This window comes from Syzygium oleosum, unplaced genomic scaffold (assembly GCF_021117445.2).
Source record: "Syzygium oleosum isolate NSW1041296 unplaced genomic scaffold, Sole_v2.1 Sole_v2.39, whole genome shotgun sequence".
Taxonomy (NCBI): domain Eukaryota; kingdom Viridiplantae; phylum Streptophyta; class Magnoliopsida; order Myrtales; family Myrtaceae; genus Syzygium; species Syzygium oleosum.
In genome coordinates this window covers 2,836,365-2,850,937 of record NW_026607523.1, presented here as the reverse complement: position 1 = coordinate 2,850,937, position 14,573 = coordinate 2,836,365, and the positions used below count along the sequence as shown (strand labels likewise).

The following is a 14,573-nucleotide window of genomic DNA, read 5'->3' as shown; positions in this document are numbered from 1 at the left end:
ACTCCATCAAGAGATCATTTGTCAAATTTCTTTGTGGCAAACACGGCAACGAAATCCAAGTACGATCACTCAAGAAGCTAATCATGGCATGTACATTGATTACGAATCGCGATTATTCATTTTTAACAATTCGAGCACGGGTACGAAGACTCGACTATCCGAAGGTCCGCAAAAAATCCTTTGAACACCATGCATCGATTAAATCCAAATCTTTGTCTAGTGTGCAAAATAGCCTTAGGTTAAAGCGATTTGCACGCAGTTGATGGAATTCAATATTCTTTAGAGCAATACATAATACTAGATCATAAGAGAAGATAAGCAATTACAAGATGTGATGCCAAAACTAAAGAAGCTTTTTACATCATTCTTGTTCAAAACACAAATATCTAAATTTTTGCAATTTCACGCTGTAAATTTCCCCTCCTGTTTTTTGCCTCTTGGGCAATCTAGTATCGGGAGTGACCCTTTTTTTAATCCATGTAATTTGCGTTGAACGCGAGCTACAGATCAAACGCAGAGAGGGCGGTGAGGCATCGAGAGAGAGAGAGAAGTACATATAAATACGAAAGGCATTGAGGGCTTGCTTGGCCTTGGCCTTGGCTTCCTTCTCCAACTCATGCAAATGGGAAAACCTGAATTCTCACGCTGCTCTCTTATGTGAATTCAAGGCCTCCTCGCGGCGCACCTGGAGCCGATTCTGGGTTCATCTGGTTTGTGAGCGGGCGCTCTTTTGTTTGATTCTTGATTCTTGCGCGGTGTGCATCATTGTTCTCTCTTCTCTCTCTTTCTATCTGCGGCGACAATCATACTTCAATCCATGCTGGGTTGTTGAGGGTTTTCTTGTGCCAAAAGGGTTTTGGGTTATTGGTAATGCTGCCCGGATAGCTGGCGTCTGGGTCTTAGGCGAATTGGGTTTCGAGGGGCAAGTTTGCTTAGGCGCTGTGTGTGTCGTGAGTCCAAGTATTAGCTTTGTTGGTGTTTGTTTCAATGATGGATTATCGATTTGGTGTTGAGGGTTAGTGGAAGCTTGGGTCTTTGCTCTGTTTGGTCGAAGATATGAGTCGTAGGCTGCGGCGGAGGGTGTCCAAGAAGGGAAAGGAGAAGGTGGTTGCGCATAGCTATACTGAATTCGAGGAGGAAGTTTCGACCTCGGAGCAAAATGGGGATGTCAATTGGACTTGCTTGCCTGATGACACGGTGATTCAGCTGTTTTCCTGTCTGAATTACCGTGATAGGGCGAGCTTGGCATCGACGTGTAAGACGTGGAGATGCCTGAGTGCTTCTCCTTGTCTGTGGAACTCGTTGGACCTTCGAGCGCATAAATGCGATTCAGCGATGGCGAGTTCGCTTGCTTCTAGATGCAGGAATCTGCAGAAGCTCCGCTTTCGGGGAGCTGAGTCGGCTGATGCGATAATTTTTCTCCAAGCTAGGAACCTGCGAGAACTAAGTGGTGATTACTGCAGGAAAATAACTGATGCAACTCTATCTGTAATTGCTGCGAGGCATGAGTTGCTCGAGTGCCTTCAACTTGGCCCTGACTTCTGTGAGAGGATCACTAGTGATGCTGTCAAACAGATAGCTTTCTGCTGCCCTAACTTGACTAAGCTTCGGCTTTCAGGAATTAGGGATGTTCAAGGTGATGCCATTAGTGCTCTAGGCAAGCATTGTCCACATTTGACTGATGTTGGGTTCTTGGATTGTCTAAAGGTTGATGAGTTGGCACTAGGAAATGTGGCATCCCTTAGGTTCCTCTCAGTTGCCGGGACATCAAATGTGAAGTGGGGTGTGGTTTCACATGTTTGGCATAAGCTACCTAACTTAGTTGGGTTGGATGTTTCTCGAACGATGTTGGTCCGGCGGCTGTTTCAAGATTGTTGATCTCATCCCAAAGCTTGAAAGTTCTGTGTGCCTTGAATTGTCCCGTACTAGAGGGAGATGCCAATTTTACAGTGCCCAAGATTAAAGGAAAATCGTTACTCGCTCATTTTACGGATATCTTTGAAGGAATAGCTTCTTTATTTGCCGATATCACAAGCAAAGGGAAGACCGTATTTTTGGACTGGAGAAACTCAAAGAAAACTCATAAGAGCATGGATGAAATGATGTCTTGGTTTGAGTGGATTCTATCACATTCGCTTCTACGAAGTGCGGAGAACAATCCACAGGGTTTAGATGATTTCTGGTTGAAGCAAGGCGCTCCATTATTGCTCATCTTAATGCAGAGCTCTCAAGAAGATGTGCAAGAGAGAGCAGCAACTGGACTTGCAACTTTTTGTTGTCATTGATGACGAACATGCTAGCATTGACCGAGGAAGGGCTGAAGCAGTAATGCGAGATGGAGGCATACGCCTCCTCCTAGACCTTGCTAAATCTTGGCGGGAAGGGCTACAATCAGAGGCTGCGAAGGTAAATTTTTTCTGGTACTTGGAGCTATCTGATTAAATTTTTGCCTTCCTTTTGGCAGAAAACCTGGTTTCTTTTGTAGTTCTCTCTTTTTTATCATTATATTAATTTGGAATACATAGAACCGGCATGTTTACCTCCACCTTACATACTAGAAATGGAGAACTTAATGTCTGATGTGTTGACCTCTTGGTATGTTTCAGGCTATAGCAAACTTGTCTGTGAATGTCAATGTTGCAAAAGCTGTTGCAGAAGAAGGTGGAATTGATATTCTTGCTAGTTTGGCGAGGTCAATGAACAGGCTGGTTGCTGAAGAGGCAGCTGGAGGTTTATGGAATCTTTCCGTTGGAGAAGAGCATAAGGTATTGTCATTGTTGCTTGCTTATCATTTTTGCAGGAAATGAGTTTTGTTTTGATATTGAGAATGGTTTCTTGTTAGGGTGCTATCGCTGAGGCTGGTGGAGTAAAAGCTCTAGTTGATCTTATATTCAAGTGGTCCTCTGGTGGTGATGGTGTTTTGGTACAAATTTTCCCGTTTTACATTGATTTAAGCGGCAAGCAATTTCTCTCTTTAATCATTTGTTTCTAAATCGATGATTTATGATAATTTACTAGTGGATTCGACCTTCACTTGTCTTCAGGAACGTGCAGCTGGTGCTCTGGCAAATTTGGCAGCTGACGACAAGTGTAGCATGGCAGTCGCACTGGCTGGTGGAGTGCATGCTTTAGTTATGCTCGCTCGCAACTGCAAGTTCGAGGGTGTTCAGGAGCAGGTCTTGTGCTTCATTCTATTCAGATAAAGTTATTGCGAGAGTTGTGTGAAATAACATACCAATAAGCACCAAAATATCCGGCAGCTTTATCTTAAATTGCCATATCATCCATTACTAAGTAGCCTTGTGTCATTTAATCTGGTGCATTTGTTTTACTTTCAAGTAAAAAATCTTTTCCCGGGTGAAAGATGTTCCATTCAAGGAAATCATAATAAAGAAATAGTTTTCAGAATAACAGTTTTCACATTGTGGAGTATTTTACTCATAAGGATGCTTGCTTACAATGTTTCGAGTGTCATAGTTTTGTAATACAGTATCCGGCATCTGAAACGAGGAAAATGTTTTTCCCAAACAAACGCACTCTTCAATTTTTAAGGATGAAGAGTGAAGTGCCAGAATTAATCCCATATAATGGGTAATTTCGTCAATCATGGGGTAGTTTTCTGAAGGAAATGAGCTGATAAATAATATTCTTCTTGTTTATGATATGCGTGGTTGATAGTACTCTCATTGCTATTTGCCTTTAGCATTCACCATATATCTTGATCTTCTGATAACGTCTAGCTGATCTCTTATGATGCTAGAAACGTAATGCTGACTTCTTCCTCTTGATTAAGGGTGGTAGTACTGACACATTTTTCAATTGAATGGCGTCAAACTTTACAGGCTGCCCGGGCCTTGGCTAATTTAGCTGCTCATGGAGATAGCAATGGTAATAATGCAGCAGTAGGGCAAGAGGTGGGTGCTCTCGAAGCACTAGTTCAACTGACAAGATCTCCCCATGAAGGTGTCAGGTAATTTATGAATCTGTTTTTCTATAAACTGAATAACTTAGTTTATGTGTCATCACTTAGGGAGCTTTTTTCTACATGGAAGCCCCTATACTTGTTGTGGCCATTCCTTAGACAGAAATTTTATGATATTCATAAGTTCTGAGAACACCTGAAGCAGGTGCATGACGAAAGTAATTAGCATGAATACTCTCAAATAAACAAAAGGAAAAGTACATGATACAGTTTGCTTTTATGATGAGGGATTATGATGGACTGCAAACCAATGGTTTTTGTATGAGATTCATGCATGGGAGTTGTATGTACGTGAGAGTAAATGAGTAAATGTGGAAAAAAGTGGAGGAGTAGGCTTGGAAGTTAAGTGGAAAATAGAGAAATAGGAATTTTTCTGTTTGGGAGAGAGAGAGAGAGAGAGAGAGAGAGAGGGGTGATACTAGGTGAGGGTTATTTACTTCTCAGAAAGCTTCTTGATATCAATGTTTCAAACTTTCAAGTTTCAAATCACCTTAAATTGGTCTTTCATCTTATCCATTGTAAGAGCCATGCCAATTTTTCTCAAATAAAGTCATATTTTAACTCTCTCTTCTTCAGTTCTTGCACATAGATTGAGCATTTATCTCCTCAAAATCATATTGTGCACATGTTGTTGCAGAAAAAATTCTCTCCCATAAAAGTAGTCTTATTGCAGTCCTACAATATTTTCTTTTGGAGCTTAAGCGGCATTCTTCGGTCACAAAGAAGATGCAGATGGCCTCAATAATATCTTGTACTTGACTTTTCCATTAATTCCTCGTTCTCTTTGTAAATTAGACCCAAGATACTTTTTTTTTTTGGACCGCGACCCAAGATACTTGAGCAGCTTGCTTTTTGATACTTCTGTTTTTAACCTGTTCTCGAGGTCATTAATTTATAATATTCCTCTCACTGAATATACATCTTATACTAAATGCTGTGTTTTTTGTGTACTTTGATTGAAAAATTCCAAATACACAATGATTTTCCCCAGTTTTTTAACTACTTCAATGAAAGCTTTTAGTTCCCCAAAGTTCCACTTACTTTGTCTCACTCATTAAAGCTCATCTCATTGTGAGATCTGTGTGCTGGGCAACAAAATCTTGAATGTGTCTAGTGATCTTGTCATTATACTTGTTGCTGGTACATGAGGTTAAGGCTTCAAAGTTGAACCTTTAAGCTGGCTTATCCTGACAAGCCAAGCAAAAAAGGAAAAATGCAAGTAAGTTTGCTTCTATCGTAATTTCTTATCACACCAAATGTCCTTAGTGAAATCACGGCTTCATCATAGGTCTTTTATTGTTTGGATACTTGCTTGTGCATGTCTTTCCTTTACATTCTTCCTTCAGTTTCGTGAATACCACACGATAATTTCTTTCATCTATAACTCCTTCAGTCCATGATTTCTTTTATTTATGAATAAGATAGAATCCATAGTTGGTCTCACCAGCATCAAACCAAATTTCTTTCTGAAAACGTGCTCAATTCCTCCTCCTCCACAATTTCATCATTCATCAGCTTAATGCCTCTTAATTGACCATTTTTTGGCATTCTCTTGCATCTGAAAATTCTGATCAGCATGTGATGCCTATCTTATCCATAATCACCCTTATATCAAGTCTGACCGCATCTGGACCCAAAAAAAAAAAGTCTGACCGCTTTTTTATTTCCAATTCTAGCAGTCCTGATTTATCTATAAAGGTAATAACTACTACATTCTCGTAACTCATTTATCACTTGCATATGTATTTGAGATGGGAATGGGTTGTAGGCACTTACGATGTACCTTGCCATCTTTCCTTAACAGCACCTTCTACAATGGAGAATCTTTAACTCTCATTCTTGGTCCATCTAACTTTCTTGAATTTCTTTTGATTTATTCTGTCTTTTATTCTTTTAATGTGAAGAGAAGCTTTTTGACTCCCATAGAACATCTCTAGCCACTCTTTCAAGCTGTAAATTCCCATAACTGATCGGGTTCTCCTCCCTTTTACTAATTGTTAAAAGATCGACAATGAAGAAAGGGTGTGGGAGATTAACTTTTGCGTAGGGCTCAAGATTAGGACCTCAAAGCTTTCTTAAATTTTATTGAGTTGTTGTATCGAGCAGTGTTGGATGTGAGAGAGCGTGATAGGTTAAGGTGGAATTGCCGTACCTCTGGAACTTTTTCTGTCATATCCTACTGTTTTGGTCTCATATTTTCTTAGATGCAATCCCAGCAGAGCACACTCTTTCCATGAAAATCTAGTTGGAAGGTCAATGTTCCCTTGAAGGTTCTCTTTTTTGCTTGGGAAGCAGATTGGGGACTTATTCGTACTTTATTAGATGTTTTTTGTGCAAGAGTGGAGTTGAGTGTGAATGACTTACTTTTGCGTTGTAGCTAGATGAGAAAGATTTGGACAATGGTTTTTGCAATTTTAGGAGTACAATGAGTGACCTCAAGGATGATGACATGAACTTTGTGGATGGAGAGGGACTATCAGTCCGTGTGCTAGAAAGGAGCAGATTTCTAAGATGATTCTTCTCCTTCTTTTTATGACTCATTTGGGGAGAGAGGAATAAGAGGCATTTCAAGGAGTTCATTCCTCTTGGGATTTTGATTCCGGGAACCCTGACAAGGCATTCAACACCAAGAAGATAATCAAAAGATATGAGAACGCTTGCTCGATTTGCTGCTAGGAAGTGCCCAGATGCCTTTCTTTAGAATTGCTGCTAGCTCTCGCTTTTGCTGGCAGAGATGGTCAGAGTCATGTAGTTCGGGATTGAAAATGGCGGGCAACTAGTGAGGCTCTTGCCATCTCTCATCGATAAACGGGTTCGCTAAACAGGAACAATTCAAGAGGAAACACACAATCTAGACAATTGTCTTTTTAATGCCAAAGCCAGGAAAAAGAAAGAACATCTTCCTTGAAAGAAACACCTTAATTCAATAATGAAAAATACTCTAAATCTTATAACAACCCAACCCTTCCAAGACTAGTAAATAGGCATAAAAACCTTTATCAATTGGACTCTTAATTTAAGAAGTAAACCTAATACCAGTAGGACTCTTTAAACATGTGGAAACGCAATGACTTCTATCTTGATTCTCTGCAAATGCCACCCTAAGGATGTTTGCTCTTTTTCTCTTAACTACATTCACACATTAAATATTTTCTAATAGGGGTTTCAGAAACATATTAGTGGTAGTCTTACTATAGGTCAGGCCCCATGAAATCTGCAATCAGCCTGTGCGTACCAGAGGCACATTCAACTTCTTTTCTATGGATTTGCTTCTAATATAGCCTTGGTCACTCCAGTCCAAGAACTCAGCATTCCTATAGTCCTCCTCATGTTTGGTCCAGGACCATTTTCTTCACAAATTTTCTCTATTTTGATGAAGTAATCGAGTTACCTGAAACAGATAGCTCTTCTTAGTTTAGAATCTTTGTTGGTACTTTTCATTCTTAAAGACAACCTAAAACAGCTGTCAGCACGACCCTCTTAAGTCTATATCAGGCAACAGACTGCACTGTCACATCAATATTCTGTCTAGGATGCAAGAAGGAAATTTCCAACTCAGCTTCATCTTGATGGTAAATTTTCGGATTCTGCTGTTTGTAATCCTAGTTGTAGGTGGAGTTTGTGTTGACGTTGTATTTTCATCAGAAGAATCAGATGTATAAGTTTTGATATGGGGCACCTGCACGAATTAAGTTTATTTTAAGGAAATATCGATGCATATGTTTGCATGATATTTTTAGTCTTCTGCAACTTAATAGAGCCCTCTGCGAATTTGAGGGGTGATCTGATTTTATTATTTGCGATAATCATGTTAAATTGTGAATGCTTAAATGAGTATTGCTCTTTAAATATTTGATGGGGTTTGTATTCTCTGCATATGGTCGACGAGGTTGATCTGTAATATTTTGTGCACTCATCAAATAGGCAAGAAGCTGCTGGCGCACTGTGGAATCTGTCATTCGATGACAGAAATCGCGAAGCCATTGCATCAGCAGGTGGCGTGGAGGCCTTGGTATGGTGTTTATTTCAACTTAATTGCAGTGGATTCTCATCAAGCACTTCTGTTACAATCTCCTACTATTGTGCACTAGATAGGATTGCATGAGATGGCAAAACTGTGGAGCACCTGCTTTTTTTGAAGGTTAATGAGAAAGAACTTATTCTCATGTCATGAAAGTATGGTCACAGTGTGAATAAACAAACTGGTGTAGTCCTACCATTACATCTTTTCTATACAGGGACGTGGAATTGATTTCCGAAAGGTGCAACTTGTCCAGTTCACATGCTTTCTATTGACCTTGACCGCCCTGGGCATTTGAACTTTTTTAGCTGTTTACTTGTCATCTTGACTGATAATCTGTTTCGAACATAATATATGCAAAAGAAAGTGGCAAATAATGCACTGCAAAGAGTGCAACTGTCTGTAAAATTGTTTCCTGACATAATGTTGGCACGTTTTCTTGCCACATCATTATGGACATTGTCTGGCAAACAGTAGAAAATGGGAACTTTGTCATAAATGCTCCGTGATCAACACTCTAGGAGGATAATTGTCATTATATTCTATTCTCTGTACCATTGAAACAATTGCCTTCGTAGCACTATGCGTAGAATTGTGACAATACCTTCTGTTTTTAGCGTAATAAATCTTGATTGTAATCTTTAATGGTCAAAATTTTGGCTCCAGAAAAATGAGTTGATCATTCATTTTACATTGGTTCTTAGGTTGCTCTCGCACAGACATGTTCGAATGCCTCCCCAGGTCTACAAGAGCGAGCAGCTGGTGCTCTTTGGGGATTATCAGTTTCAGAAGCCAATAGGTAGTCTCATATTTCTAAATTGGATATACAATTGTGCATGTGCATGTGAAAATGCACGTTAAGTTCCTATCCATGCCTTCATGCATCTTAAGGAATTAGAGAGCATATGGTTCGATGCATTCTGGAATTGCTTTTTTTTTTTTCCTTGGAATTGCTTTGAATGTGGATTTTGGTGTGCTTTGTCTTGCATCTAGCAAAAAATTGACATTCCTGTACTTTGCATGCAAGCATGCTTTAGCGAAATGTATCTATCAAGTGGGGATGATAACAGGTCAAATTGTTGGTTTTATTTATTGATCAAACCGACTAGGAACTCTTCGAATGTCAAGTTCCAGGTACATGTGACAATATCGCAGAGACCCTATAGAGTTTGGACGGTTTTAGGCTTTAGGACCTTTCGAATATTCAAACCTGTCTCAATAATTGTTATATTACCCAAGTAACATTATTTCAAATTAATTCATTAATTCTCTAGGATTTTGAGCAATTCAAATAAGTTAGCATCTCTTTAAGAATCATATGTATTAATTTGATACTCATATACATGGTTTCTGTTGTTCTGTGAATTAGCTTATGTCATAACATACGAAATATGGTATTGCTTGAGCTAGATGTTGTTAATGCTCCGATGTTATACATAGCATTACAATAATGACAAATTTAACTTCCATAGTATGTAATTAATAATTTTCTCTTTTGCATGATGTGTCTTCCCTTAATAGTTTATTGGAGTGTGTCAAGATAGTTCCTCCGTATTATTGTTTTTCACTTGTAACACTTGCTTTTGTTTTGTGTGATGCTAATCCACATATTTTTTTTTGGTAGTGTTGCTATTGGGCGAGAAGGTGGTGTTGCTCCTTTGATTGCTCTGGCTCGCTCTGATGCTGAAGTAAGTCTTTGACCACTCTAATGTGTGCCTGCTATTCAATTTAGCCTTTGTTAGCTGTAGAAACATGGCTTTTCACATAACATGATTTACAATGTATGTTCAGGATGTCCATGAAACTGCCGCTGGTGCTTTATGGAATCTTGCTTTCAACCCTGGTAACGCTCTCCGTATAGTGGAGGAAGGAGGAGTTCCTGCTCTTGTTCATCTTTGTTCCTCATCAGTCTCCAAAATGGCACGTTTCATGGCTGCATTAGCCTTGGCATATATGTTTGATGGCAGGTACTTTTTTCTAACCTGGTAGCATAGTATTCTGGTCCTGTACCTCTACTTGATAACTTTGTAGTGCACATGATATATCTTCCCGAATGAAGTTGATCTGTCACGTTATTTCTATTAATATTCACTACAGAGACAACTTTAATTAACCAGGAAGTTTGTTGTGGAATACCAGGACAGATTTCAAGAATCTGAAGAAGCTGTGATGTAGATTTGAAAATATACTACAAAATACTTCTTGATTATGCTGTAATGGAAGTACTTGTCCGGCCCAGAGCTGTGTGACTTTTCATTTAGTTGGTGCACTAGCTCTCAACAAAAAAAGATTTTTTTTTTTTTTTTTTGTGTAGATCCTCATATTGGAAGAGTTTTTATTATCTTAACACGACGAAACTGATATGCTGAAACTTCTTGATCTATGTTGCAGGATGGATGAATATGCATTGGTTGGGACTTCATCAGAAAGCACCTCTAAGATTGTGAGCTTAGATGGATCAAGAAGGATGGCTTTGAAGCACATTGAAGCTTTTATCCTTATGTTTTCCGATCGGCAAGCTTTCACTACTGCAGCTGCATCGTCTGCTCCTGCAGCATTAGCAGAAGTGACAGAAGGAGCTCGTATTCAAGAAGCAGGACATCTGAGATGCAGGTCCCACCATCTTCCCTCATATCCAATTCAATTCCACCGCCACAAATATGTAGATGTTCTTGCCTGAAGTTTTATCTTTGAATTTGCTATCCATTCCTCTTTTATCTTCATTTGATTAATTTGCTTATTTAGACACGTTTACTACATTTATCTCTGCTAATAAGAAATCAGAGGTAGGTACTTTGATATATAAATTGTGTAATGCATGGGAATCACTGCATGCAACTTTCTTTCAAAGAGATGTGGAATGATTATTAGAGAAGAAGTTATATTGCTGGTTCAATATTGTCCATGTGAGCACTAGGCACAGCAAGATACTTTTGTTGGTTAGCTGTTTCAGCAGAAGAGAAGTGGCCACTTGCTTTGTTTTTTTTTTTTTCTCAGCTGCTCTTTTCGCACTATCGTTATTTGTTTTCTTCTCCCTCTAATTATTTCTCAGTGGAGCTGAAATGGGAAGATTTATCTCCATGTTAAAGAATCCTTCTGTACTCAAGGCATGCGCAGCATTTGCCCTTCTCCAGGTAACTAGCCTCCTACATAAGTTTTGTTGGATGATTACATAAGATATATACAGATAAAACTAAATACAAACTCCAGGGTATATCCTTGAAGTTAAATCTAGAACTACTTTATCTTAGAGCTGCACACCAAATTTTAATTGCATGAATGTAAATTCAAAGAGAGTTTTCTTTCTCGATAACAAATATGGATTAGAATTAAATTATTCTATCCATTTAGATTCCTTTACTGTTGCAAAGACAATAGTCTCTGTCAGAATCCAAGTCAGAATCGAAAAGAAAATTGCATATCTTTTTTTCATTGAGACCTAATTAATAATGTAGATAGATTGTAAGGGAAAGGGTAAAAAATGCATTTTAAAACCATCATTTTCTGAGAAACTCAGATAGAGCTACCGCTCACTGATTCCCCTGGTTCAAAAGAAACATATCCCCATTCAAATCTCGAGGAAGACAAAATTCCCTAATGCTAGGTTTGGGAGAAGGGGTGACGAAAATTGCTAGAGAAAATACACAATTTCAAAATTTCTCCTTCTAACGAAAACTTTTAAATTTTTCTCCATTTTGCATCCAAATTTTCGTTCCCTCCATTTTCCTTCGTATTCAAGCGTAACATAATTGTTTGTGGCATTTCCATATTGCAGTTTACCATTCCCGGTGGCCGCCATGCTTTGCACCATGCGAAACTTATGCAAAATGCCGGAGCTGCTAGAGTTTTGCGTGCAACAGCTGCCGCTGCAACTGCACCACTGGAGGCCAAAATATTTGCGAGAATTGTACTTCGTAATCTGGAGCACCACCAGGCAGAATCTTCAAAGGGGATTTGATGTATTTGGCAAGCCGAACAATTTGTCCATAGCTACAGAATGATGCTCCATGGACTTCGGCTTCTGGACTTCCATTTGTTAGAAGAGCAGATCCGTCAGAGAGATTAGCTGCGCTTTTCATCCAAAGGGCAGGACCGTTATATGTGGTTTTCTTCTTTAATTTTTTATTTCTTTTCCTTGACGTTCTTAAAAGAAAACTGGTGGTGTGTCGGTGTTGTTATTTTCCCCCACCTGTATGCATTGATACAGATCCTAGATAGTCATAGACTGTTTCTTTTTAGACATGGAAGTAGCTGTGCCATGGTTGTTGTGAAAAATGCGGGAGTTTAGTATTGCACAGTGCAACATTTTCCTTAGTGAAGTATTATTCAAAGACAGTTGTTGGCAGTCTCAGACTCTCGATACTAATGGTGGATGCTTGCATGTACACTTTGATTGTTGAGCATTTGATTGGCTGGGAAAAAAGTTGAAGAACAATAGTTTCCGGCGGATTTAGTGACGCTTGAATTTTTTCATGCACAAATTTTTTATGCACTGTAGACTTGAAGAAGTATCTATCAGCTCCTTTTAGCATCGACAGTAGATGCACTCTTGGACATGTAAGCATTCATGAACCACCTGGTTAACATGACCAAGACCAATTAATATACCTGGCCGGATATTACATTCTTATTGAACTCCTCGTTCTTGGGAAGCTCTTCGCATTGGTTTATGGTTGCTGTCTCAAATCAGAATGAGAGAAGGTTTGGTTTTGCCGTGCATGTTCAGGTGTGAAAGATGAGGCCAGGCAGGGTCCTTGACATGCTTTTCTTTCTCACTGGAATTGATACAACCCAAAGTCTTCCGTGGCAAGAACCGAGGGAGACTATTAAATCACTGAAAACAAGAAACGTATGCCACAATTAGGCATTACCACCAAGTGAAATTGATGAAGGGGCATAATTGAATTTTGAGAAAATTTCATAAACCTCAAGTGGTGCATTTTTCTCATAGTACCTCAAAGAGTGGGGTTTGTCACAAAGAACCATTAAAAAGTTGGTGCATTCAACTCAATTGACCCCTTATTTCACCAACATAAACAAATCTTTACCGGATGACAATCAGGTGCATTCACATGTTGTATTTCGCACCACGGACGAGGGTCTCTTTGCTCGAAAATGTTTGATATCCCTAAATTTCCGATTAAACTAAACCTCAATCCCGAATTTCTCAATTAAACTAAACTCAATGTCAATCCTTTCTTTGTTCAGAGAGAAGGTGATTGCAACTTGTTGAAGCAACATGTTGACAAGGCGGTTGCAGGCTATGGAATGTGGGACCAAAGACGGTGATTGTATGAGAAAAATAGTATAATTTTAGTATTGCTTTGGCTTGTTTGCCTAGCCATTTGATGATGAGTATGCGATACGTGTTCAGCATAATTGAACTTTCAGCATTTTAAGTTAAGAAAAGGTCACGAAAAATCCAAATTATGCCAACTGTAACATATTTATCTAAATCTTTTTTTTTGTTATATAAAAAACCTCAAATTATATCTACTGTGACACATTTACCTTGAACTTAACCCAAAACTTGTACCTATGGTACACATTTACCCTCTGTTAAGGTTTAGTCAGCTAATTTTTCAAACAAAACGCCTTTTTTATTTTTATTTAAGTCACATGGGCGCCGTGTTAACACCATTTGCTTTCCGATGTTTATGTAGGCGGGTTTTTAACGGTGTTTATTGACAAAACCTTGACGGAGGATAAATGTGTTATACGAGGTATAAGTTTAGGATTTTTGTGTTACGGAGAAATATTTAGGGTAAATGTATCACACTATTCATTTAAGGTTTTTGGTTTTCTTTCAACTAGATAGTACAATGAAATGCTAAATAAAAGGGAAGACACCTGAAAATACTAAAACCAGAATTATGCTGCTACATTAGTTTTTTCTTCATTCCATAAACAAAGTCGGTTTTATAAACCCTTCCAGCTTCAATTCTTGTCAAATCTAACTTTGTTTTTGTCCCTTTTTGCTGTCTTTCACATCACCGACCATGTCACAAATTGTTGTCGGAACTTCTTGAGCTAAACTCGTCAACTCATCACATGAGTTTTGATTCGAGCTTACTTTTAGGCAAGGTCGGACTCGTAAAAAGCAATAAACATCTGCAAGGGCACTTTGACAAGATGACCAAAACAAGATGGCATTGAGACCCTTGCTTTTATGCATCGCTTAATGGCATGTTTAGATTTCTGGAAACTTGGAGAGTAAGCAGAACTGGATATGAAAGAGGATTTGTTGGTTATGGTTAAGTCAAAACTTTTATATGGAACCTCAGAAGATCTTTCTTAATCTATCTTCAAAGTCTCTGCATGGCAAGGGCCAAGGCTTCCCTTAGGACAGACATCAGAAGGTTATTTTGCAAAATGTCATAGCACCATTATCCCATAGAGTGAAGTAAAAAGAAGGCAGTCAGGTTTGATTTAAGCTTTTGCCTAGAAAAAATCTTACAGATTCCATTTGGCTATGAAATAGCAGTACCAAAAATGCATACACTGAAAGGTGATGGCAAGAGCAAGGGCACCCGGTATTTTTATAATGATGCCTTCTTTATACTCGAAGGA

The 14,573-nt window shown here is 38.8% G+C and overlaps 1 pseudogene; it reads left to right on the top strand.

The window, feature by feature from the left end:
- Positions 1 to 493: 493 nt before the first annotated feature.
- LOC115662564 (protein ARABIDILLO 1-like) lies at positions 494 to 12,348 on the top strand (annotated as a pseudogene).
- Positions 12,349 to 14,573: the final 2,225 nt, after the last annotated feature.